We start from the raw sequence: 27,605 nt of genomic DNA on the forward strand, positions 1-27,605 counted from the left end.
TACAAAAGGATTTTTGCCACATCAATGGCTTTTATTGAGGCTGATTATAGTTAAAGTTATTTATAATATAATTAGAGGCAATACAAGGATATTGCCTCAGTTTCTTTGTGGATAATCTTAACAAAATTGCAATTAAAAGCAAGTAATGCAAACATATGAAAACAATACTTTAATAAAATAGGATTAGAATACAAATGTGGAAAAAAACAACAATATTGGTATCTCATCTGTTGAATAAACTATGGATGGAGTAAGGCTCATCAGCATCATGCAAAATGAATCCTTAAATCAGTGGTTGAGGGGTTTATGGTGCACTTCCTTAATAACTACTAAATGGCAATTTAATATGCTCTTTCTTAAAGGTCATGTTGATCCTTTCCCTACATTACATAATAGAAAACAGCTTGTTGCTGCATCAACACAGGCCTTAAGCTAACGGAGTCTCAACAGTGACCAGCTTGTTTAGCTTTTTACATTTGCCGAGGGTCTTTTTTCTTGGTTGTGAGCCGGCTGAATGTGCGGTATGTATACAGAAGCTGACTTATTCAAAGGCTTCTCTTTACCATTGGATTCCTTGGCGCTGGAGGGTAAAGAAATCCCATTATCCTGGGGGAGAGTTTGCTGTAAAGAAGGGGAAAAAAGTGCAGTAGTTCCTCTAACCTTTCGTCACTAAAAGGGGGAAGAAAATTAGCTGAGATGAAATTTAACATTTACTGTGATTTCAAACGGATCAGTTTCAACACTGAGGTTGGCTCCTAATGTAACATGACCTTTACCCCTCTAACCCTGCTTCAGCACCATGGATAGACCCTCCTGCTTAAATAAACCATCATTCTGTTAGGATCAGCCTTTCTGGCCTGAAGGCTCTTGATACTTAAACAAGTTAATCTGTGACGTTTATGGAATGTAAAGTCACCGTGGCTGCTTTAGAGAAAATGAATGGGTGGCTGACTTTGCAAAAGATGCTTTGTTGAGCTAGCAAATCCAAAATGAAGTTGGTTATTTACCATTGGCGGTTCTGCCTTTTTAAATGTTTCCTTCGTTTAAATGTCTTATTTAAGTTCCTGGTCAACTCTCGATGTGATTTTTATGAAGATAAAACTAAGTTATTTGGATTAAAACTTCGTTAGTAGTAAGATATTGTCATGAGAACCCCCTACCTACACTGTCAGAAAATTGTCTTATGTAATAAATATTACTTTAGTTAAATCGACTATTTCTGGGAGTCTATGGAAAATTACTCAAGAACATGAGCTCCTTGCAATCTAAGTTACAGTGAAACCCTTAATAATAGGGAAGAATAATCAACCTTTTCATAAATGACTATTTGTATGCAACCATTGAAAAAGGGAGGTAAAATATAATTCCCAATGAAAGATACAAGTAGGTTACAGAGTGAAATCATTCATCTTAACCTGTTAAGCCCGAGAGACCCCGGTACCGGGGCCCTCCCGCAAAATCTTGCAGGAAACAGTGTCTGAGGGCATGTTCATTTAATAAACTATGAATGTTTTATATCCATGTAACGGGACGAAACTCATCTAACTGATAATTAAAAAAAATTAATTAAAAAAAACCCACAATGCTAACGCTGAGCCTCTGAATTAGTAACGAGCGAAAAATGCTAACAGAAATTCACTCACAAAACCTTATTATTTATCTTTTCTGCACATCCAACACATCGTTTCACATCGTGAGATGACACAGAATTGATGGGTGCAGACATTATCACTCAATGATAGGGCTGCACGATTTTGGGAAAAAATGTAATTGCGATTTTTCTGACAAATATTGCGATTGCGATTCGAATTGCGATATTTGTTTTTAAGCGACCCAACGGAGGTTTATTGTAAAATGCGGCCATAACTCCGGCTAGGAAGGTCGTATCAACGTACTCCCGTTTCTAGCACCCCCACAGCCCGAGCTACGAGTGAAAGAACTAAACTTACATGAAACTTCCGTTGGGTTGCTTTAAAGTCAAGCTTCAGTTTAAGATTCACCCTGTAATAGAAACATGTGATGGAGCATTACTAACCGGACTCAGATGGTTTGTTTCACCAAACCATCTAGGAAAGCTCCACTGGAAGCTGTGACGACCCCTGCTTCACTGCCTATGCTGGTGTGGGTGTGCCTTTGTGTGTGGGTGTGTGTGCTTCTCTCTCCCTGATTGTATCCAGGTGCAGCCTCTCTCCAGGTGCTCCCAATCTGATCAGCGCTTCCATAAAGGATCTAAGTAGGCTGCAGTGGCTCTGTCTCTGCCCGGGGAACGTAGGAGGAAGAGCAGCCCGGAACAGCTATCCTCCTGTGCTTGTTAACCCTGTTTGGTGGTCGGTTGTTTTGGGGAGTGTGAATAAACTCCTCTTTTTTCCATACTCACGTCATCGTCTCATCGCTGCGTTTGTTATGGCTGAGAGCCACGCCGTGACAGCTGGGGGCTCATCCAAACCGGTAAGATAAGCTTGGGTGCGTGTGAGTTAGTTCGTTATTTTGTGTGGGGTTTCTCCTGATAGGTGGTAGCGACGGTTCCCTTGGGAACGTTGTGCGGGCTGTTAATGTTGTGGTGAAAGTGGCTGAAGCTTCGGTTTGGGGGCATGGCCGTGGTCGCAGTATTTTTGCTAGCTTGCTAGTCGCTTTGCTCGGCCAGCGGTCTTTAGTGCATAAGTACCCGCCGCAAGTAACCACATGAAGACCAGGGAGGAGATTAGTTAGCGGGTGTCGTAGTTAGTGGGGAAACTCCAATCAGTTTTTTTTTCTTTTCTCTCTTTTGTCTCACTGTAAGCTCGGTGTTGCGTTGTAGTATGGCAGAGGTAGACGCGTTTATTAGTGCTCCGTCTCAGGAAGCCCTTGAAAATGTCTCAATGGAGCAGCTGCTCGTTATTGCGGAACCTCTATTGTGTCGGTATTACGTGAAACGGGAGTGCTTCCGGAAGTTAAGGAGGGGGTGTTAAAAACTCTGTTGTAGGCTAGTTCACTGTCCTTTGAGCAGCAGAAGGAGATGATGTTGTTGTTGTTGTTGCAGCTGAGTCATGACAAAATGAGGTATGAGATGGAGTTTGAAAAGGAGATTGCAGTGGAGAGGATTCGGCAGGAGACTGAGAAAGCCAAACTTGATATGGAAGGACAGCGTCTTTCCATGGGCAGAGGTAGTGCGGTGTTGGGTGAGCGGCACGGTGAACAGGTGCCCAGGTGCCCAGGTCTCCTCAGCGGTTCGATGCTAACAACTTGTGCTTGTTGCCGCAATTTAATGAAAGTGATCCTGACACTTTTTTTTTGCTTTTTGAACGGGTGGCTAAAGCTAGGGATTGGCCGGATGCAGACTGTGCCCTGATGCTTCAGTGTGTACTCACAGGAAGAGCACAGTCCGCATATTCCGCGTTGTGTTCGGAGGATAGCTCTAGCTATGTTAAAATAAAATTGGCGGTGCTTAGAGCTTATGAACTCGTTCCAGAGGCTTATCGACAGCGTTTTAGGTCCTTTTAGGGTCAGACTTATGTGGAAATGGCGAGGGATTTCTCTGTTAATTTTAAACGTTGGTTAGCTGCTCTGGACATCACTTCCTTTGACAATTTGGGTGAACTCATGATTTTGGAACAGTTCAAAAACATCCTTCCTGACAGCATTGCAACCTATATAACAGAACACAGGGTAACTTCGGCATCCGAGGCTGCAGTAGCAGCAGATGAGTTTGTGTTACTGCATAAGGGCAGGTTCGGAGGGCGCGCTGGAGATCTACCTGTATTTGGGGGAAGTGGAAGGTCTGTTGATGTTGGGTCATTGGGGATGGATCTAAAGAAAGTGGCTTGGGAGAAATCTGAGGATACTTGTAACTATTGTCGTGAGAAAGGCCATTGGAAACCAGACTGTCTGGTGCTTAGAGCAAAATCCAAGGGAGGAAGATTTGTGGGTAAACCGGTTGCGTTCGCTGCTCCTGTGAGTAGCTGCTGTGTTGACGAGGTGCTTACGGACCACTGATGTGGACCTGAGGTTCTGGCATCCTATGCTCCATTTATAAGAGACGGCTTGGTGTCATTGGTGGGTAGCAATGTCAAAGTTCCAATTAAAATTTTGAGGGATACAGGTGCATTTGACTCCTTTATCGTTGACTCGGTTCTGCCTTTGTCTGAGGAAAGTGACACTGGTGACACGGTTCGGACTCGGGGGATGGGATTAACGGTTTTTCCTGTTCCTGTTCATAGGATGTATCTCGACTGTGACCTTGTTAAAGGGGATGTAGCTATTGGGGTACGTCCATTTTTTCCAATCGAGGGGATACATTTCATTTTGGGTAACGATTTGGCAGGTGGTAGAGTCTGGGCTGATGGCCCGTCTGTGTTGTTAGTCACTGGTGGTCTGATGGAGTCAGCATCTGAGAAGCGCTCTACAGTGGTGCCAGACGTTACGGCCGCGTGTGTGATCACACGGGCTAGGCCCAAAAGGGATCAGGACTTGCTATCGCATGGAAACTCAACTGACACAGTGGAGGTTCCATCTTTGTCTGGGTTTTCGGTGTTACTTACACACCATGATGTGGGAGAGGAGCAACGTCAGGATGCTTCGCTGAAAGGCCTTTTTGACTGTGCTGTGCCAGTGGCAGAGAGGGAAAACTCTTCAAGTGGATACATGTTGCCTAATGACTTGTTGTTTAGGAGATGGAGGGCTGTTGATGGTGCGGGGACTGAGGTTTTCCAGCTGGTGGTGCCAACTAAGCTTCGTCCTCTTGTCCTGAAAGTCGCACATGATGAGTGTGGACACTTTGGGGTTCGGAAAACATATTGGAACATCCTGAAACACTACTTCTGGCCACGTCTTAAGACAGATGTGTCGCAGTATAGTAGAACATGTCATGTGTGTCAGCTGACAGGCAAACCAAACCAGAAGATCAAACCAGCACCACTACAGCCGATACAAGTGGTAAGTGAACCATTTACACATCTCATTGTGGATTGTGTGGGCCCTTTACCATGTTCAAAGTCTGGTTGCAAATATCTGCTGACTGTGATGTGTCAAACCACTAGGTATCCAGCGGCTTATCCTTTGAGGTCGATTACAACTAAGGCTGTGGTTAGTGCCGTGTCGCAGTTTATCTCAATATTTGGTATTCCTAAGGTCGTTCAGAGTGATCAAGGCTCCAATTTTTCGTCTCACATGTTTGCTCAGGTGTTGAAGCTTTTGAAGATTAAGAAGAACCAGGCAACAGCTTACCACGCCCAAAGTCAGGGTGCTTTGGAAAGGTTTCACCAGACATTGAAATCCTTGTTACGTGCTTACTGTACTGAGCTAGATGGAGACTGGGAGGAAGGTCTTCCTTGGTTGATGTTGGCTGCAAGGTAGGCGGTACATGAAGGTACGGGGTTTAGCCCTAATGAGTTGGTTTTCGGACATGCTGTACGGGGGTCCCTTTGCAGTGCTGAAAGAGTGTTGTGTGGACACTGAGCCACGGAGCTTGGTGGATTATGTGAATGGCTTCAGACGTCGTTTGGTTGTTGCTTTGAGTATGGCACGGGAAAAGTTGTCAGTGTCTCAAAGTAAAATGAAGGAGTTGTATGACCGTCGTTCGGCACGACAGGAGTTTAATCCAGGTGACCAGGTTCTATCACTTATGCCTATTGTTGGTTCCCCATTTCAGGCTAAATATTCAGGTCCGTACACTATCATTGAGAACACTTCTGATTTAAATTATGTTGTGGCAACACCAGAACAAAGGAAGACTAAACTCCTCTTTCATGTAAATCTTCTGAAACCCTACCACAAGCGGGAGGTTAACACGGACACAGAGGTGGAGAAGGATGAGGTGCAGCCGGCTTTTGCAGTGACACATGGTTTGACGCATGAGGGAGATGTAGTGCCTGAAGCTGATGATAGTTTGCTCTGTGGTCGTTTGAGAAATTCGGAATCGCTAGATAATTTAGACGGGTTGTTGTCTCATTTGGCGGAATCAAGACGTGAGGAACTCTCAGCAGTGGTACACAAATATCTGTGTCTGTTTGGAGACACTCCTTCGCAAACTGAGCTGAGCATGATATTGATGTTGGGAATGCTCAGCCGATTAAGCAACATTTTTATCGCATGCCACCAGACCAGGCGTCTCCATGTATTTTGGTGCCAAAGCAGGATGGGACACCTAGATTCTGTACTGATCTAAGAAAAGTGAATGCGGTGACAAAATCTGACTCTTTTCCTTTGCCACGTATGGATGACTGTATAGATCAGGTGGGGTCCGCAAAGTATGTTAGCAAATTTGATTTGCTTAAAGGGTATTGGCAGGTCCCCTTGTCCAAGCGGGCACAGGAAATAGTGGCATTTATCACACCATCTGGACTTTATTCATATAAGGTAATGCCGTTTGGGTTAAAAAATGCTCCCGCTACATTCCAACGTTTGATGAATCGCGTGGTGTCGGGTTTAGAGGGTTGTACGGTGTATCTAGACGATTTGGTAATTTGCAGTGATACTTGGACTGCTCATGTTCAGCGTATCGAGAGGTTGTTTGAACGGTTGGCGGAGGCACATCTGACTATTAATTTGGCCAAATGTGCCTTTACAAAGGCAACAGTGACATATCTTGGCCATGTGGTGGGTCAGGGTTGTGTGGCTCCAGTTCTGGCCAAGTTCAGAGCAATATCTGAATGCCCACAACCAAAAAGGAACTCCAGAGATTTTTGGGTATGGTGGGTTACTACAGGAGTTTCTGTGAAAATGTTTACACTTTAGTGTTTCCTTTGACTGAACTTCTTAGGGCTAAGGTAAAATATACTTGGTCGGTCGACTGTCAGAAAGCGTTTGATAGGGTTAAGTCTCTGTTGTGTTCCTCTAAGGCGTTAGCGGCTCCATGTTTTGATCGTCCTTTTAATCTCCAAGTAGATGCAAGCCAGGTGGGAGTCGGTGCGGTTCTGCTCCAGCTTGACAAGGGGGGGTGGAGAGACCCGTCAGTTTCTTTTCAAAGAAACTTAACAGTTACCAAAGGAATTATTCGGTGATTGAGAAGGAAGCGTTAGCACTCATTTGGGCGTTGCAGCATTTCACTGTATACAGGACTGTCTCAGAAAATTAGAATATTGTGATAAAGTTCTTTATTTTCTGTAATGCAATTTAAAAAAAAAAAAAAAAAAAAAAAAAAGTCATACATTCTGGATTCATTACAAATCAACTGAAATATTGCAAGCCTTTTATTATTTTAATATTGCTGATTATGGCATACAGCTTAAGAAAACTCAAAAATCCTATCTCAAAAAATTAGAATAGTTCCTCAGACCAAGTAAAAAAAAAAGATTTATAACAGCAAAACACAATCAAACATTTGAAAATGTCCATTAATGCACTCAGTACTTGGTTGGGAATCCTTTTGCACGGATTACTGCATCAATGCGGCGTGGCATGGAGGCAATCAGCCTGTGGCATTGCTGAGGTGTTATGGATGCCCAGGATGCTTCAATAGCGGCCTTTAGCTCATTAGCATTGTTGGGTCTGGTGTCTTTCAGCTTCTTCTTCACAATACCCCACATATTCTCTATGGGGTTCAGGTCAGGGGAATTTGCAGGCCAATCAAGGACAGTAATGCCATGGTCAGTACACCAGTTACTGGTGGTTTTGGCACTGTGGGCAGGTGCCACATCATGCTGGAAAATGAATTCCTCATCTCCATAGAGCTTTTCAGCAGACGGAAGCATGTAGTGCTCTAAAATCTCTTGGTACACAGCTGCATTTACTCTGGGCTTGATGAAACACAGTGGACCAACACCAGCAGCTGACATGGCTCCCCAAACCATCGCTGACTGTGGGAACTTCACACTGGATTTCAAGCAACTTGGATGTTGCTCCTCTCCAGCCTTTCTCCAGACTCTGGCGCCTTGACTTCCAAATGAAATACAAAACTTGCTTTCGTCTGAAAAGAGGACTTTGGACCACTGTGCAACTGTCCAGTGCTTCTTTTCCTTAGCCCAAGTCAGACGCCTCTTCCGTTGTCTTGAGTTCAGAAGTGGCTTGACCATGGGTCAATACGGCTATTGTAGCCCATTTCCCGGACACGTCTGTGAACAGTGACTTTTGATACCTGGACTCCAGCTTCAGTCCACTGTCTTTGAAGCTCCCCCAAATTCTGGAAGCGACTCTTCTTCACAATGCTGTTAAGGCTGCGGTCATCTCTCTTGGTTGTGCAGCGTTTCCTGCCACATTTCCCCCTTCCAACAGACTTTTTGTGGATGTGCTTTGAAACTGCACTCTGTGAACAGCTTGCTCGTTGAGAAATTTCTTTTTGTGTCTTACCCTCCTGATGGAGGGTGTCAATGACGGTCCTCTGGACAGCAGTCAGATCAGCAGTCTTCCCCATATTTGTGATTTAGTTTACTGAACCAAGCTGAGTGTTTTTCAAGGCTCAGGAAACCCTTGCAGGTGTTTCGAGTTAATTAGACGATTCAAGTGATTCGTTGAACACCCTACTAGTATACTTTTTCATGATATTCTAATATTTAGAGATAGGATATTTGAGTTTTCTTAAGCTGTATGCCATAATCAGCAATATTAAAATAATAAAAGGCTTACAATATTTCAGTTGATTTGTAATGAATCCAGAATGTATGACATTTTTGTTTTTTTAATTGCATTACAGAAAATAAAGAACTTTATCACAATATTCTAATTTTCTGAGACAGTCCTGTATGTGGGAGCAGGAGGACCAATTTTGGTTTACACAGATCACAATCCCCTGACCTTTTTGCATTCAATTAAGTGTCCTAACCAAAGACTGACGAGGTGGTCTTTGTTTCTTCAGGCTTACAACCTTGATGTTAGGCACATTAGGGGGTCTGACAATGTTATTGCTGACGCGCTGTCATGTGCCCCATGGCACTAAGTATGGTTAGGTTTGACCTTAATGTATATATATTGACTGTCATACTGTGATAAATCTTTCTCGCTCCGCCCATTCTTTTTAAATAGTGCTTCTCAGATACTGGTGTTGCTAAAGGTGTGGCTGGGCGTTGAAGGAGAGGATTGCTGTGTGAAGGTGGTGTTTTTTTCATTAGGGTCCTGGGGGAGTGCCATATGTGGGGTTTTGTTTTCCATGACCTTTTGGTTTGGTTTGGGATGGGGTTGGTTGGTGGTGCCGGTGGCCCTGGGGACACCGACTGCTTCACTGCCTATGCTGGTGTGGGTGTGCCTTTGTGTGTGGGTGTGTGTGCTTCTCTCTCCCTGATTGTATCCAGGTGCAGCCTCTCTCCAGGTGCTCCCAATCTGATCAGCGCCTCCATAAAGGATCTAAGTAGGCTGCAGTGGCTCTCTCTCTGCCCGGGGAACGTAGGAGGAAGAGCAGCCCGGAACAGCTATCCTCCTGCATTACATTACATTACATTACATTGCATTTAGCTGACGCTTTTATCCAAAGCGACTTACAATAAGTGCATTCGACCAGGAAGACACAACCTTTAAGAAAACAGAATCATATAAGTACATCAGGTTTCATAGAGCCAAACATTTCAAGTGCTACTCAACTGGCATTTAGAAAGCCAGCCCTTTATTAGTATATAAGTGCTTTGTTAGTAATTATATCGCTCGAAGTGGAGTCTAAAGAGATGAGTTTTCAGTTTGCGTCGGAAGATGTGTAAGCTATCTGCTGTCCTGATTACAATGGGGAGCTCATTCCACCATTTTGGAGCCAGGATAGCAAACCCACGTGTTTTTGCTGACGGGAACTTGGGTCCCCCTCGCAGTGCGGGTGCAGCGAGCTGTTTGGCTGATGCAGAGCGGAGTGCACGTGCTGGGGTGTACGGTTTAACCATGTCCTGGATGTAGGAAGGGCCAGATCCATTCGCAGCATGGTAGGCAAGTACCAGTGTCTTGAAGTGGATTCTAGCAGTTACTGGAAGCCAGTGAAGGGAGCGGAGGAGCGGTGTGGTGTGGGAGAATTTGGGAAGGTTGAAGACCAGACGAGCCGCTGCATTCTGGATGAGCTGCAGAGGTCGGATGGCACATGCAGGTAGACCAGCCAGGAGGGAGTTGCAGTAGTCTAGGCGTGAGATGACGAGAGCCTGGACCAGAATCTGCGCTGATGTCTGGGTCAGCTGGGGACGTATCCTCCTGATGTTGTAAAGCGTGTATCTGCAGCAGCGGGTTGTAGCAGCGATGTTTGCAGTGAAGGACAGTTTGTTATCTAGGACCACACCCAGATTCCTTGCAGTCTGAGTCGGGGAAACAACAGAGGTGCCGATGTTGATTGTTAGGTCAAGAGTGGGACAATCTTTTCCCGGAAGGAAGAGCAGTTCAGTCTTGTCAAGGTTGAGCTTGAGGTGATGAGCAGACATCCACCGAGAGATGTCTGCTAGGCAAGCAGAGATGCGTGCGACGACCTGGGTCTCTGAGCGGGGAAAGGACAGAATTAGTTGGGTGTCGTCAGCGTAGCAGTGGTATGAAAAACCATGCGGGCTAATGACAGACCCGAGCGAGTTTGTGTACAGGGAGAAGAGGAGGGGACCAAGAACCGAGCCCTGAGGGACCCCTGTAGTTAATTGACAAGGGTCGGACTCGGACCCTCTCCAAGTAACCCTGTAGGTGCGGTCGTTGAGGTATGAGGTGAGGAGGGAAAGTGCAGTGCCTGAAACTCCAAGTTCTTGGACAGTGCGAAGGAGGATCCGATGGGTCACCGTGTCGAATGCAGCAGACAGGTCCAGAAGGATGATGACAGAGGAGAGGGAGGCTGCTTTAGCAGTGTGCAGTTCGTCAGAGACAGCAAGGAGAGCAGTTTCTGTTGAGTGACCTGCCTTGAAACCGGACTGGTGCGGATCCAGAAGGTTGTTCTGATGGAGATAACAGGAGAGTTGTTTAAAGACAGCGCGTTCAAGTGTTTTAGACAGGAATGGGAGGAGAGAGACGGGCCTGTAGTTAATAACATCAGACGGATTGAGAGTGGGTTTCTTAAGGAGAGGGTTTACTCTTGCCTCCTTGAGACTGTTTGGAAAGTGACCAGAAGTTAGAGAAGTGTTGATGAAATGGGTGAGGAATGGTAGAATATCAGGAGCGATAGTCTGAAGGAGGTTTGAGGGGATAGGGTCCAGAGAACAGGTGGTAGGATGGGCAGAGGTAACGAGGGTAAGAACCTCACTTGGAGAGAGAGGGGAGAAGGAGGTCAGTGTGTGGGTGAAGGGAGGGTCTGGTGACCCAGCGGTGAGTAAAGGTGAGTCAGAAAAAGAAGAGCGAATATCATCAACCTTTTTTTCAAAGTGGTTAACAAAGTCACTTGACAGAAGGGAGGAGGGGGGAGGTGCTTTGGGGGGGTCCAAGAGGGTGGAGAAGATAGAAATTAGTTTTTTGGGATTGGAAAGAAAGTGCTTTTTGCCTGAGAGATGGAAGCAGAGAAAGAGGAGAGGAGAGCCTGATAGGTTAGGAGGTCGTCATGGTGTTTGGATTTCCACCATTTCCGCTCTGCTGCCCGAAGGATGGTTCTATTAGCACGCAGTGCGTCATTTAGCCAGGGAGCAGGAGGGGACTGACGAGCCGGCCGCGATGTGAGAGGACAGAGAAAGTCCAGAGAGGATGAGAGAGTCGAGAGGAGAGTTTTTGCAGCAGTGTTTGGAGGCAGGAGTTGGAACGAGTCAGAGGAAGGGAGGGCTGAGAGCACCGATGAGGCAAAGGTAGAGGGGGAGAGGGAACGGAGGTTACGGCGGACAGGAGCAGAGTTAGAAGAGATTAGGTTGTTATGTTTGGAAAGGGGTAGAGAGAATGAAATGAAGAAGTGATCGGATGTGTGGAGCGGGTTTACAGAGAGGTTAGAAGTAGAGCAGTTCCTTGAGAATATGAGATCAAGGACATTGCCAGCTTTATGAGTTGGTGGGGATGGAGACAGTGAGAAAGCAAAGGTGGTTAACAGAGATGTTAGTTCAGATATCTTCCCTGTCTGGAGGTTGAAATCTCCGAGAAGTACAGCGGGAGGGCCAGTTTCAGGGATGTGTGAGAGGAGATTATCTAACTCCTCCAAGAAGTCCCCCAAGGCGCCTGGTGGACGGTAGAGAACAACAATGGTTAATTGTATAGGATCGGTTACTGTGACGGCATGGAATTCAAAGGTGGAAGGAGTGAAATTAGGTAGCTTGAAGAGGGAAAAGCTCCATTTGGGAGAGAGCAGGAGACCAGTGCCACCTCCTCTGCCAGAGGGTCTGGGTGTATGGGAGAAGGAATATGCTGTGGAGAGAGCTGCTGGGGTGGATGTGTTGGATGGAGTGATCCAGGTCTCCGTGAGAGCAAGGAAATCCAGAGACTGCAGGGAAGCGTAGCCAGAGATGAAGTCAGCCTTAGGGACAGCTGACTGGCAGTTCCACAGGCCCCCTGAAACGAGATGTTGGATCTCAGTGGAGCATGTGGGATAGACGAGAGCAGGCCGGTGAAATCGATTAGGAGAAACACGGGGCCAGTGATAATTGCGAGAAGACACATGAACAGGAATGCAGAAAATACACATGATTATAGCATGAGGGGCTAGAGAACCCAAGAGAATTGAATAAAACTAAATAACACCAGCGATACTTGGCGCAATCAGAGTAGGATTTGCCTCCTCTTTGCCTCCCACAGGACTCTTAATGTCTTTGTCAGTCTTCGTCTGGCTGATGCTGAGCTGACGCTCCAGGAAAACGCAACCTAAGATGGATACCTGATTGCTCAGTTCTCACAGCTTTGGGGGCACGCCCCTGTAATTAGTTAACTATTTTCTGCTGATGGGCGACAGCAGAGTCTTCCTACCTATTGTAATGCACACTTGAGGGGCGTGACTCACTGAGACCTGAGTTACAGCTGGAGTTGAGCAGATCTGAGATTTTAAAATCTCTCAGAAATCGCCGTTTTAGCTACAATAACTACAGAACAATTATACAGAGTAGAATAAATGAAACAGAAGTCTATTTAAACAAGAATATAACTTACAGTGATTGCTGAGTCAGTATCGATAGTGTCCTCACCGAGTCTGGATGCACACTGAGTTATTCTGCATAGTGCTTGTTAACCCTGTTTGGTGGTCGGTTGTTTTGGGGAGTGTGAATAAACTCCTCTTTTTTCCATACTCACGTCATCGTCTCATTGCTGCGTTTGTTATGGCTGAGACACAGCCATAACAAAGCCATTTGGAAAGGGCAGGCACTTTCAGAAATACTTGGTAGGTGATTGGATCAATCTGTCTATCACCTTCTGTCATGGGCCGCTTTTGATTGATTAACAATGGCTGGTACATGTGGAGCACAGCACTTCTGATTGGTGTGGATGACTGACACACAAGAAGAACAATTAAAAAAATTTTTAAAAATCGCTGGCTTTGCGATTTGATAATCGCAACATTTCGAAATTTCGATTTAAAATCGATTAATCGTTCAGCCCTACTCAATGATACGGACTCGCGACTTTATAAACAAAAACAGACATCAAAACATGTGGCGCTAGGTAGCTAAAAACGCTAACATGGCTCACCTGTGTCGTAGTCTGGTCAAACGTGGTCTTCAATGGCATTAAAACGATAAAAACGCTGCTGAAGTTAATCCATAGGTCAATGCAATGTGTCTGTGTCCCTTTGAAATGATTTCTGATAATCCATAAGCAATAAACCTGCTTTTCCGTTTCTAGATGTCAGAGCTAGAAATAGCTTCACTCTTGTGCAAAACTGCGTGCGCGAAGCCCCCACCTTTTTCTTTTAGCATGTGTGTGAGTGGGGAGATTCCCCTTAGATTATTTTGGCTCTAACGGTCAGAAAGAGATGTCAATCACCAAAATCGATCAATGGGTTCCAGAGAAACGGTAAAACCCCCGTTTCCACCCAAATCACCTCAGAGGTGGAGTTTTTTAAACCTCTCTAAAAAGGTCAAATGTCACTTGTTTTGCATCAATCTTGATACAGAGTACTTATTATATGTTGTACTTTGGATTCCTAAAGCTTTTAGTCTAACTTACCATCATCCAAGGGTAGTTTTCACTATAAGTCAAAAAGAATCTTCGGACGCACACTATATTTTACAGTTTTTTACTATGTTCAATCTGAATTTTCTTTAAAATAAAAAAACATCTATTTTGATTCTGACTTTTCTACATCCAACTCGCAGGTTTATCATTAATTTGAGAAAAAGATTATTAATTTAACCATTTTAGAAGGGAAGATATGGTCATTTGTTCTGGGAATGTGATTTTCGAGCCTGAGACCTGAAAAGCAGGCTCAGGGCTAAACAGGTTTAATGGGTTAGTTTCCACCACTGCTCCGAATTGACCTCAGCATTCAGTGTTTTACTAGACCCTATGTTTTTTCCCTCTCAAAAACAAAATACCAGCAGGTCAGCTATGGTTGTAAACATGTATTTCCATTTGTCTTGTAAAACAGACAGAGAAAAAATATTTCCTCATTAATTGAAATCCATCCCTTGGGTCCTTGGCTGAGGCAGAGGAATGCTGTTCGGTCATTATGGATTTGCAGTTTATTCCACATTTTCTCTGTGATTGTTAAGTGTACCTGAGTCCCTTATGTGAAAAGATAGCTAATCTTTTTAGAAATGAAAGAAAGACAAAACTAAACAGAATATGTGCATGCTCTCACACCAGAGGCCTGTACTACGAAGCTGGATTTTTGCTTAGGGAAAAGCTCGGGCTTTCCGGTCCTACGACGCTGGTTCTCTTTTTAGCAGGATAGATCTCCATGGTAACTTATGCTGTGCGGCTAACCTGCCCCGGAACAGGTTAGGTTGCAGGCTAAGAGCTCAACTCAGTGAAAGCACTGCCTGCTGACCAATCAGAGCTCAGTGTGCGGAGTTTAAAGCGATGAAGTCATAATACAGGACAAAGGAAATACAGAAAAGCTGCCGTTGCAGGAAAGACGGCCGGCAAAAATCACCGACTGTGTGAAGGTGAACATTAGAATATCACCTCCCATCTTCAGAGCAATCTGACTATTATAACATTAGCGTAAAGAAAGCTTACTTAAATATCTGCCACAACATAAGTAACCGGATCAAAGTAACATTAAGTACAGTCCGCGGCATATCACATCATAATGTGTCATATATTTCCTTATCTGAGTCAGCTGAGTCATAAACCTGTTAATGTATGCATTCAAACACTTTTTCTTTTACCAGCTGTATTCACCTTGCAGGTGCAACTATGTGGCTTTTATCCTGGATAAAGTGTTTAAGTCATGGATGTTTAAAGTTTAACTTCTTCATATTTGTCTAATATTATAGTTGACTTTTCGTTCAGGAAGTATGACGCTGCGCTGTCAGTACCTTCTCAATGTTTGTGATTGGTCGAATGCTCCAAATACCACCCCTTTCATGTGAACGCGCACCTAACTTGATAGGGCACGGCTGGCTTGAGCGATCCACTTGATAACCAGCATCGTAGTACAGTTTAGCGACAGCGCGTATGTTTTGGATTAGGCCAACCGGCAAACTCAAACATATCCAGGTTAGGAAAATCCAGCTTCGTAGTACAGGCCTTAGCTGCTGTATACTCCAGCATCTCTGGTTTTAATGCATTACATCGATCGGTCAGGCAGGTTCATTTAATGTTATAAAGCTCACCTGTCCTATGTGCAATACTCAATTGGAAGCAAGAAATTAAAAAACATTAAAATGTAGTAATAATAATAATGTTGGATTAAGAAGAGGAATCGTTTGAATGTGTAATTTTGTGTTTGTCGCTCAAAGTCTTCCCACTTTGCGGCATCTCAGAAAGGAGAACAGATGTACAGGCCCTGCAATACATGACATGCCAGTGCTTTCTCATCCTTCCCTCTTCGTGTTGTCAAGAACTCCAATGACCACAATGCTGCCTACACAATAATGTGTTTATTGTTTAGTAATAGCAAATTAGATGGTTCCCTTAGTCCCCAGTTTCATGAAATGTATGTTGTGTACAGGGCTTGGTCAGCCTGTACAAGTGAACAAAATCATGTCCTGCTGGAATTAGTTATACACTGCATATCAGCACAGGATATCAAGTCTAAGCTTCAGGAGTTAAACACACACTATACAACCTCAAGACATGTTTTAATGTGTTTGTACATTTGAGCTTGTTTTGGATTTTATTGATAATTGTTCATGATAAAAGCTGGAATGTGGATGTTCTGAAAATAATGAATGAATGGAAGAAATCATTTGTCTATTTAAGCATTTAAAGGGATAACCCTCACCCTCACAAAGCTGTCCTCAAATTATACATGTTCACATAAACCCAGTAATTCACAGTAGTTTACCATTATACATTATTCCTGTAGTGTGTACAGCTTTGTTTTTCCACGACTTCTGCTGCACACAGGACATTTGCATTTTCCTGTCTTAAGATTCAATCCTCCCACTCTCCTGTTTAATGCCCTTTACCTCTTCTCCCTGAATACTTGTAGGTTTGTGACAGTATTGCTTTGAAAGGCTTCTCCTTGAAAAAACACTATCTACCTCTGCTGCTCTTCTGTTCCCCTGCCTTGAGCATATAACCATCCTCTTCACATCATACTTTCACAAACTTTCCTTTTTCCCAGTTTTTTTTTTTTTTTTAACTCACGTTGACTCACGAGAACCTTAAAAGGAGATGTTCTCTACAACTCTACTGTCAAACAATTACATATGGCTTGCAGTTTCATACATCCATAATACAAAAAGCAAGTGAAAAGGCTTGATCTTGTTTGGTAAGGCAGAGGGCTGGTGATGGTCTGAGGCGGTCAGTAGCAGCCACCTTGAGAAAGACACAACTTGAACTGAGACTTCTGAGAGAACATCTGTTAGTTAGACATTAACTTTATCGCTAGTCTTAAAAGCTTGACTTTTGAATATGATATGGTAAGCATAGTATAGTGAAGGCAGTAATCATTGCAGATTCACAATTGGATTCACATGACACAAGCAGTTACTCTGAAACATATTTTTGTGTTTAATACTCAGCTCGAAGGCTCGTTCGTAAGGCTTTGATGATGTTTTTCCACTTGAACTGTTCTATTTCTTTCCACCCTCGAAACCTCACTGAATCAGGGTGCTGAAACTTCAGAGTTTAAGAGAGAGAGAGAGGGAGAGGAAAGGAAAGGTTTCACACGAAAAGAAGATGGTCTGATTTGCATGTCAGCACCTCAATCCAGACAGAGAGGCAGGCCGGCAGAGAGGCCTGGGGGCGAAGGAGAGCATTCTAGTTCAGATTTTCAAAGACTGCTGTGCTGACTGGCTTCCTCCTGCGTCGGCCTGGGAGCAGGCAGCACACATTCCTCCCTCTGATTGCAGCTGATGAAACACTCATGTTGCTTCTGTCTTCCCAGCACCTGGCACATGCAAAATGCTCACATCCAAGCCACAGCAAAGAGTTGTGGCTGTCTTTAGCATGCCAAACCTGGACAGGGCTTGGATCAGATACAGACGGACTCAGATCCTGTTCCGTTTTAACATGATAATGGTGTTTGACTTTGAAACTCTTGTCTTCAAATTAAATGTGGGTTGTGTTTGTCTCTTTTGCATTTATAAGGGGAAAGGTAGTTGGAGTGCAGGAGGTTGATGCTGGCAATGACATTTATGGAAACCCCATCAAGCGTATCAAGTATGACATCAAACAAATCAAGGTATGTGAAATTAAAGCTATCACTTTCATATTGGGGTCTAAACTTTTTCCTTAATGAATCTAAATTGACTTTGCTTTGTTTGAATTGTCAGATGTCAAGGTCCCAGCTATGATATTGATGCCATCTACACCGAACCCTCTCCTTCACTGTGTGGAGTGACCTTTGAGAATAATGGCAAGGAGTATCTCATCACAGGTACAACTTTCACCAAATCACACATTATAAAATATATCAAGTATTGTTATTTGAAGAGTCTTTGTTTTATGTCATCTAATGCTCTTTTCCTTCTCCCAGGCAAACTAAAAGATGATGGGACGATACATATCCATCTCTGTGACTTCATTCAGCCCTGGGAGGATCTGAATGAAACCCAGGGCCCAGGAGTTCAAAACTTTTAATCTCAATCAGATCTGATCCGATTTTGAAATCCCATTTTTTGTGATCCAGGATCAGACAAGTCGGCCAGATTTTGTCCCTGGAGTTCAAAGCAATTCAGGATAGGATCAGCCTGATCCAGATTACGATTTTTCAAGATGACTAGATCCTGAATATCAGTGCTTTAATCCTACCGATCGCCATCTAGTGGACATGAAAAATAATACAAGGAAGACAAGAGACCACATTGCAGACATCTATAATGTTTAATTATATTTTTTTATTTGAAAGCTGATGACAGATGATGGACTTTTTTTTTGTTGAAGATATTTTTACTTTAATCTAAATTACATTTGTGATTGACAATCTTTGCTGTTACACTTTTATGAGCATCAACATTTATGTCATCAACATTTGGTTGAAAACAAAATAGGCCACCACAAACGTTAGCAAAAATGGAAAAAATTTAATGTATTTCCCATGAAGGCTAAAAATGGTGTATTATTTCAGTTAACAAACTTTGCCATTTTATTTAAATTGAAACATATTCTAAAATAAATTGTACAGTACATTTTGCGCTGGTAATCCACTGGAAATCCACCCCTTTGGTGGGATCAGGATAATCCAGTTTTTTGGGATCAAACTGATCCCAATCCTGTGTTGTCGGTTTGAACTACCCATTTTGAAGATTTGATCCAGATTAAAGCTTGGATTGGATTTCCTGATCTGATCAGATATCAAAGTGATCCTAATCCTGTTTTTTGGTTTTGAACTCCCCAAAATCCAAATCTGATCTGATCAGATAGGGATTAAAAGTTTTGAACTCCTGGGCCCAGATCACCCGCTGCACCTCCATCCCCTGCATGGTCAGCAGCCCGGCTGAGTGCCTGTGGATGATTGAGAATGAGGTCTACGGAGGGCTGACCAAACACTTTGCTTGTAAGAGGAGTGATGACTATTGTGCCTGGTACAGAGGGTGAAGGAATGAATTCCCCCTCTGACAGATAGTGTCAGGATTTCTGAGATGAACTACAATTCAAATACCAAAATACAAATACATACCCAAGTAAAATTCCCATTTCGTTTTCTCTTCTTAAAAAGCCATTGGGTGTGTGAGTAAAGGTGTGCGAAGCCCCCGATGACGTTAGAGGAGTTTGCGCTCAGACATTAGAAAAAAATCAGGCGGTTCCAGTTGAAGAGAAGAGAGCATGGACCCTCATCTAAAATTAATACTCGTGGATTTTTAATTATGTAAGTATATTTATGTACTTTATTAACTCTGTACATCCTGTGGGGGAAACTTCTGAAGCAATTGGAGTCAGGACTCGGAGAGACACGAGGAGAGCTGGAGCTTTGATGGCAAACACTGATGGTTTATTTGGAGGTTTGGCCGGAGAATTCACAAGATATGACACGGGCCACGGTTTGACCACACGGTAGAGATGCCACAATCAATTCTGAAGAACCCTCCTGTAGTTCGAGGTTTTAACTAGTTCAGAGTGTAATAATCAACATTCTTCAATAGATAGACTAAACAGCTGAGGACACTGAATCACATTTGTTGTCGCTTATGGCTCGGGGTCATCTACACACCGAGAAGGATGTGTTCCAGGTGTCCCACAACAATAAATTGCCCGGTCATAAACTGGCAACATCAACAATATGCTGGGGCAGCCCCTCCTTATGGGAGATAACGGCTGCTCAAGGTTGGTCCGCTGCGTCAGAAGGCAAAGGAGGACATGCAGGGCAAATTATTCCCCAACACATCCCTGTTAGCTTGTCAGCTTAATGTGGATATCAAAGTAGTTGTCCTGTGTACATTGAGACAGATAGCGGCACCAGCTTCCTTCCCGCCTGATGGAGCTTCTGGAAGATTCTGCAGAGGAGCTCATTAAAGAGAACCAGGTAAATGTTCTGCTTGATTTGTGTTAAAATGTGTCTGCTGTTCTGTTTGTAGATGAATATCTCTATTCTCGGAAGGTAAGTGCATCTTGCAATTATGTGAAAAATGTCTTTAGTCTCCAGTTTTTAAGTTAACATTTAGATAAAGTACATTGCAATCTAATTTTACTGTATAATATTTATATATTTTCAAACTTACTCAATTTCAATGTTTAATATTCTGATTCAAAATGGGTTTTTGAGGAGAATTGATAGTTTGAGCTTGTAGAACCCAATGATTTAATCAGGTTTACTTCCTGTTTGGAACAAAGCGAACATTTTATAAACTGAACTTCCTTACTTGTAGTCATACTTTGACCGTAACAAATAAGAGTTAATATAAATTCCAATATCCACACTGTAGCTACTGTGCATATGATAATAAAGTCCTTTGAACCTTTTGAAGCTTACCCCATCCCCTCTGCTTAAAAAGTATGTAAAATCAATGGCTACTTAAATACTAAATTAAATAGCTAGCTCAACCCAATCAGTCTTAGTAAATTCACAGAAAGGTTTACAGTATTGTATAACACTGATTTACATGTTTTGACAGAATGGAAGCAAAGTTATCGTCGAAAAAGGACTATGCTGAGTGTCTTGAAGCTCCATGTCCTCCATGAAGTTCAGCAAAAGAAGACGCCACACCTCCCAACATGTCCATCTCCATCAATAGATCGGCGGTGCTTGATGAGTGTAAATGTTTGGTGAACGCCTGCCTTCTGCTCACGGGCATCATCCATGCAATGAACTTAAGTAACACACCAAAGTTGAAATACGCTTCTGTCGTTTTCAAAAATCTTTCTTGAATTTAATTTCCTCAAGATTTCTCTTGAAAGTCCACATTTTTGCATAAGCAGTGGTGGAATTTTGAGGTACTTGAGAATTTTCTTTTCGTTGCACTTTATACTCCACTGCAAATCAAAAGGAAATATTGTACTTTGTACTTCACTATCTTGTATAAAGTTTATAAAGTACAAGGTTCTGTTTTTTAATTGACCAAAACATTTAAATATTGTTAGAAATCCTTGAGCTATTACGTTTTTGTTTGTTAATATTGGATTTTTTACTACAGGGTACTCAAACAGCATTTAGCTAATTATAGTTTTACTTAAAGGGGACCTATCATGCAGAATGCACTTTTTGATGTATTTTATACATAAATATGTGTCCCCGGTGCGTCTGGGAACTCACGCAGCGTCACAAAATAAAACCCTTTCTCTTTTCCTCCGTACCCACATCTTTTAAAAACGGGGGTACAACGAGCGGATACAGATTTGCTGCCGATATTACACAATTTCGGATGGTGGACCCACAGAGTTGCTATCGGAAACAATGCCTGACGTGTTTTGGACGTAATATGGTATTTGTTTACATTCGCAAGCATCGCTAACACTCAGAGCTAACCTGTACTGGAGAGCACATGTGTTTAAAAAGCAGGAAATAAAAAAATGAACTCACCTTGTGGTAAACCCGCAAGAGAAAAATAATTTGAGCTCTATAGCATACTGTTTCAGAAATAATCCTTGATGTGGTTTAGAACAGGATGGGGTTTTATCACAGCAGAATTTAACTTTATCTCCGGTAGAATTCTGATCAGGCATTAGCTCTGCCTCCTCTTTTTTTTTTTTTAAGCTAAGGACCCAAGATCCCCGTTTCTCTAAACAGGGATGGAATAGAGGGATATATGAGGGATGTCTAAAATGCATGATCTGTTTGTATTTTGAGAAAAACACATCATAGACATGTTTTTATTTATATATCTGAGACCCATATTATATGCCTAAAATTAGCATGTTAGGTGGACTTTAAATAACATTTTCATTACCAGACTTTCACTTGTAATAGAGTATTCTTACAGTGTGGTATGAATATTTTTACTTAAGAAAAGGGCCTGATTCTTCTTCGACGTGCTTTGTTTAGTTTAACTGATGTATGTGCAGTATTTGTTAAAATAATTGTAAACTGTAGATTAATCATGGCATGTATCAGACAACGGAACAAAAATAAACGTGTTTTTTAAAAGTGTCTACTGTTTCATGTTTTGTAGTAGCCTTAGTGTAAAACAGTTGTATTGAATAAGAATTGCATTTGATACTTAATAATTACATTTTAATATTACCTACATATTTATTAAATAATAGAATAAAAACAACCTGAAAAGCCAAATAGTTTTTACTGGAGATTTGTAATAAGATGCAAATGTAATCTTAAGTAAAATCTACCATGCAATAGTAAGTCAAATGTACTTACAAAAACTGAAATTTGATAGTAAAGTTTAATTGAGTGCCTTTAGTGACAAACACTTCTTAACTGTAAGTAGATGCTACTTGAAATATACGTTGTTAAATATACTTAAGTTTTGTGAGTGCAATTTCTTACCTCGAAGTAAATCTTACTCCCCGTTTTTTTCAGTGTACATACATACATACATATATATACTGTATATGTGTGTATATATATATATATATATATATATATATATACATATATTATACATTCAAATTATAACAAATATGTGAATAAGTGTACTCATAAATAACAGTAGCTGGCAAATGACGCTCAGACTTGTGAGAGCAGAACTATGCAACAGAGTATGCAAAAAACTATTTTCATGTTTTTCTTCTTTCTTTTTACAGTGTGGCAAAGCTTTATAGAGCAAGTACAATCAGTGATTTAGCTAAATGTTGTCTTTAATTAATTCTGAATAAAAAATAATGCACTGTAAACACAATTGATTAACAAAAACAACAGGATATTGTCTCTAATGAAAAATGTCCAAGAAGAGGATTGAATCCTTTATTTTGTGTTTAACAGCTTTTCTCTGTGTAATGCTTTAGTGAACGAGCATATTTTATTTTAAAAGTTTTTATGATTCATCATATTATGTTTGAAAAGACCCCGATATTTTGATACCTTTTCTTACAAGTGACTTAACAAATATGTTACCAGTATTAGCAAGCAAACACATTTTAATGTGCATTCAAATAAAAATAAAATGTTGCCTCAATGTTAACTATGACTATGAAAAACATACGGTAACCAAACATCCATTTCTTTCAGAGCCTTTGTTATGACTTTTAAAGTGTTGAGCAAATGTCATAGTTAATATGAATGTAAAAAGATTATTTGTAACTGTAGTCACTATGATGTCTTGTGCTGGTTTCACATAAGACGTTTGAAATGATTTTTGCATGCATGTCCAGCTGAAACAATGCTGTACGTTTTGACTATTATATTAAATGCCAAACCCTGTTTTGCTGCTATGTCTTGGTTATTTACACATCAATGGGTTATGTATCCATTTTCACATGACTCCTGCATTCATAATGTATCGAAACAAATTAAGATTATGTTATTTCTGGACATGTACATACAACTCACATATTTAGTTTCAAATTACAGAAGAAACCTACTTCATAATTTTTGTTTGAATGGACACATTGTGCTGAGAAAACAGGAATTCACATTTATTCTAGCCAGGCAAGTCCTACAGCAGGAAACAGAAAAACGGTGTAATGAACTTAGTGACATTTCGTATATTTATTTCGTTTACCCAAATCAGTATCTACACATACGGGGCAGGGACAGTTGTAACAGTAGGCTATCAGGAACTGATTTCCGACATTTTAACAGCAATCTGCTGCCGCTTAGTGGAGAAGACCAAATATGACATTCACAGACATTCCTTCACGAATCCTGTTAACAATGAGAAGCTATTTATCTGATATAATACCCTTGTATGTATATAAGAGATTAATATAACGCGGTTAGTGTTGGATATATTATTTACATTACAAATCTGTGTACCGTGATGAAATATGATGATATTTTACGACAATTAAATATGTGGTCAAACCATGTAACAATGGAAATGTACACAAGGAAAACGACTTCTTTCCTGGAGGGATTTTAATGTATTCGAGAGGCAGTTTCAGTGATTCGAGACCAACGTAACTACAGCATATAATCGAGGGATGTTTTAGCGCTGATTGGCTGAGCCTTTCAGCTATGGTGTGAACTATTCTCCGATTGGCCTTTCATCCCTGTCAATCATTGTTGTCGCAGCCCTCTGATAATGCAGCATGGGCGAAAATACCAGACCCAAAAGCTACAGCCGAGGAAGCAGACCGCTATACTGTTAACGATTTTAGAAGATTTAACTGAAAGGTAAGTTAGTAAACCATCGCCCTTTGGAAAACCGTAATATGGGTTACCATATATTTCCGTTATGATTAAGATTAACACACTGTCTGGTTGTTGGGTATTGTTAGCCACCTGGACGCTGAGATGCTAACCCACATTGTGAGAGGCTCTTGCCACGTTAAGTTAGCTCGTTGTCTAATTTGCTGCTGCTACTCATTTTATGAGAAAAGCATGACATTTCTAACGTAGTTAGTGCATACCATAAGGTTTATTTTCAGATGTGGAGGGAAGTCAGATTTGACCTGTGAGGACCGTGAGAGGTCAAATCCAAGATGACCGCCATGTCTCTCGGGTCAAATGTTGAAACACGCTTAATTTTGGAACCAAACATTGTAGAAAAACATTTAAGGTGTAATATCCAACTAAATTGGGGATGCTCAATCATTTGGTGATACTTTTGAGATCGCCAGAATTCAAGAAAATGCATTTAGGTGAAGATCAAGGTAGAAATTGACGACAAATAAGCTGTCAATCAGTTGAAATTTGCAAATGAAAACCCAGTGGTGTCCCTGTGGTGAATTTAGTTATTGTGTGTGTGTGTGTGTGTGTGTGTGTGTGTGTGTGTGTGTGTGTGTGTGTGTGTGTGTGTGTGTGTGTGTGTGTGTGTGTGTGTGTGTGTGTGTGTGTGTGTGTGTGTGTGTGTGTGTGTGTGTGTGTGTGTGTGTGTGTGTGTGTGTGTGTGTGTGTGTGTGGCAGATGTGGCGCAGGTATGTATTGTGTATATCCATGCTTCAACTAACTGGGCATAGATGCATTCTCTGTAGAGTTCTATGTTTTCTTGAGCCATACAGGTAAATAAATCCTGGATATTGACATGTAGCTTATCTTCCCGCCTTACCAATGATATCAATTTATCATCAGCTAGATTATAAATGACATCAAAGTAACAGTGAAATCCAAGATGGCCGCCAGTCCACTGTGTTTAATGTCCAATTTATTTTTCATTTTGGAACAAAACAATTCCTATTCATTTGATGATACTTTTGAGAGCGCCAGATTTAAAGAAAATGAATTTAGATCAAGGAAAAGGTCAAATTACATTAAAAACGTTTGGATTGGACCTATGCAATATAGTGAAGTGTGCTTCAATTTTGACACTATATTAGTGGTTCTCAAACTTTTTCTGTCAGGCCCCCCCTTTGGAGAAAAAACAAAGTCGGGTCCCCCCAACACAAATAGTCACGTAATGGGCCAAGTTAACATTTATTAAAATACATCAATATGAACGTGTGCATTCCTTTGCTAGAACAGTGATAAAACAATGCTCCAGAAGTCTGTGTGGTCAAAAAAAAAAAAAATACATAATACAATTGTGCAATCCCTTTGCTTGAACAATAAGTGATAATACCTTGCCACTTTGCAATCTGTGCAAAAAAATGAAAAGAAAGAAAAGGCTGATATTTGGCAAAAGTATGTCTTATGACAACATTAGTGGCTGCAATGAACCTGTTTTGCACTGCACATTTCTTAAAAAAATCAACAAAATGCCTCTTGAGGGCATGAAGTGACAAAAACTTCCAAGATGTCTCCATTAAAGCCAATTGTAATTTCAAGCTGATCAGCATTAGCCGCACACCTTTAGTTAATCTGCCAAGAAGGCCACATTATTAACCCGAAAGTACACAAAAGTTACACTTCAGATACTCAACTTCCTTGACATGCTTCACATTTTGAAATTTCACAGATATCTGTTACGGTTCTTCAACAAAACGTTCACATCTGAGAGGTTTATCTCTCATTCAGAACAATGGAAACCTTAGATCTCTGGACACCTCGTTAGCTCAAATATAAACACCTGTGTCATGGAAAACGATGATGTCATAACTCCAACTGACATGCTCAAAGCAGCAGAATTCAGATAATGGTTAATGGTCCTGCCCTCAACAGCTCTACGTCAATTATGGGGTGTCATCATATGCCGTTTCCATGGAAACGCATCCCTCGCCATAAAAGACGATGTCGCTATACATTAACTCCTATGAAAATGTTCAAAACGTGCTCAAATTTCACATGTGTGCTAACAGTCCAGCCATGAAGACATCTATTTGACAGTTTTTAGATTTCTTCAAATCCCAGTTGCCTTGGCAACACAATGCTCACTATGAAACACGGTTTTCTTACAACTTCAGTTCAAATGCTCGAAATGGCCCAAAACTTCACAGGTTTGATAATGATGCAGCCATCAACACATCTAAGCATATTATGGGGTGTCATCAAATGCTGTTGCCATGGAGACAGATCATACGCCATCAAGTTAGTTCAAAGGTTTGCAGTTCAAATATTCTGCTGCTTTTCCAAGCCTTTTTACTTTCTTTTCTCCTCTCCTCACACATTCAAGCCCCCTGTGTTCATGTATCATTTCAATCTAAATTCTTCACTTTCTTCTTACACATTACATTTCAGCATAGCAATTCAGCGTCAGCTTTTCAGCATAAAGCATTCCCACTAGCAATTTCTTCAGGAATTGCATTCTCTAGTTATGAGAGTGCTCTCATACTTGTTTGAATCTGAAATTGTATATATTTATATAAATATATATATGTGTGTGTGTGTCCATATATATGTCCGCATCTGTAGCCTGTTATTGTCATTATACCGCACTGTGAATGAATTAAAAGTAAATAAGTAATCATGAACACAGTTCTGTCCATCAGACAGAGGGCTGCTGTGCCTTCTGTCATCATTAACAGATTACTGCTCAGAGGAGAGGATTTCTAATTTCTCTAACCCTCTGCTGCTTCCCCTCCTCTCTCCTCGGTTCCCCTCCTCGACTCCCCCACTCGCATCTCCTGTGGGCGGGACTAAGACACGAGGATAGGAGTCGAGGAGGGGAATTAGAGAAATGAGAAAGGGCCACTGACAGTCACACTTTGACAACATGCAGGCCAACATGCCAGGACAGGTGTGTTAGACAGCCACAATTAATAACACAGTGACTAATGGGTTTCTGAGAAGTGTAACTGACTGTTGCCGCACTAACGCATGACATGACCAAAGAAGATTGATCAGTTGATCATTACATGATCAATATATATATTTAAAGGTGACTACTTTACGTGCGCTCCTGGTAAAGGGTTGTACAATCATAGTAACGGTTCAGCTGGATGGAGGAGAGGGTGCTGCATAGAGTGATTCATTCACAATGTCATTCAAGATTAAGTAAACAATGTGAGGGAAAGTTTGATATTTCATAATTTTGCTTGTTGTAACCTTATATATACAGTCTGTGGTTGTAACATCTGGATGCATTTGGTTATTGTGTCATTCAAACCAACAAATAATTGCTTATGACCTACTTTGTTTTTTTAGGTCTGCCCCAGGCATTTGATATTTTTGTTTTATGAACAATGATTCATGTGTTCTTATTGAACCGCTCAAACCCAAATGCCCTCCCAAAAATGTCCTATTTCACCTTTTGTCATAGAAACCGTGATACATGTGATGACACGCAATTAAACGGAAAACTCTTAATATTCTGTCATTTTAGCATTATATTGCCTGATCCTAAAGTTGCAGTAATATTTATTTTCATATAAAA

The 27,605-nt window shown here is 41.6% G+C and overlaps 2 long non-coding RNA genes across 2 annotated transcripts; both read left to right on the plus strand.

Annotated features, from left to right (window-relative positions):
• The first annotated feature begins 1,004 nt into the window (after positions 1 to 1,004).
• Positions 1,005 to 17,683, plus strand: LOC307015743. The gene is made up of 3 exons (XR_013801626.1): positions 1,005 to 2,448; positions 17,455 to 17,548; positions 17,640 to 17,683. It is a non-coding gene; the product is annotated as an uncharacterized lncRNA (long non-coding RNA).
• Positions 17,684 to 17,842: 159 nt separating this feature from the next.
• LOC307015744 lies at positions 17,843 to 21,889 on the plus strand. Its single transcript, XR_013801627.1, has 2 exons — positions 17,843 to 19,828; positions 20,418 to 21,889. It is a non-coding gene; the product is annotated as an uncharacterized lncRNA (long non-coding RNA).
• The last annotated feature ends 5,716 nt before the right edge of the window (positions 21,890 to 27,605 follow it).

This window comes from Notothenia rossii (genome assembly GCF_949606895.1).
Source record: "Notothenia rossii genome assembly, chromosome: 8".
Lineage (NCBI taxonomy): Eukaryota > Metazoa > Chordata > Actinopteri > Perciformes > Nototheniidae > Notothenia > Notothenia rossii.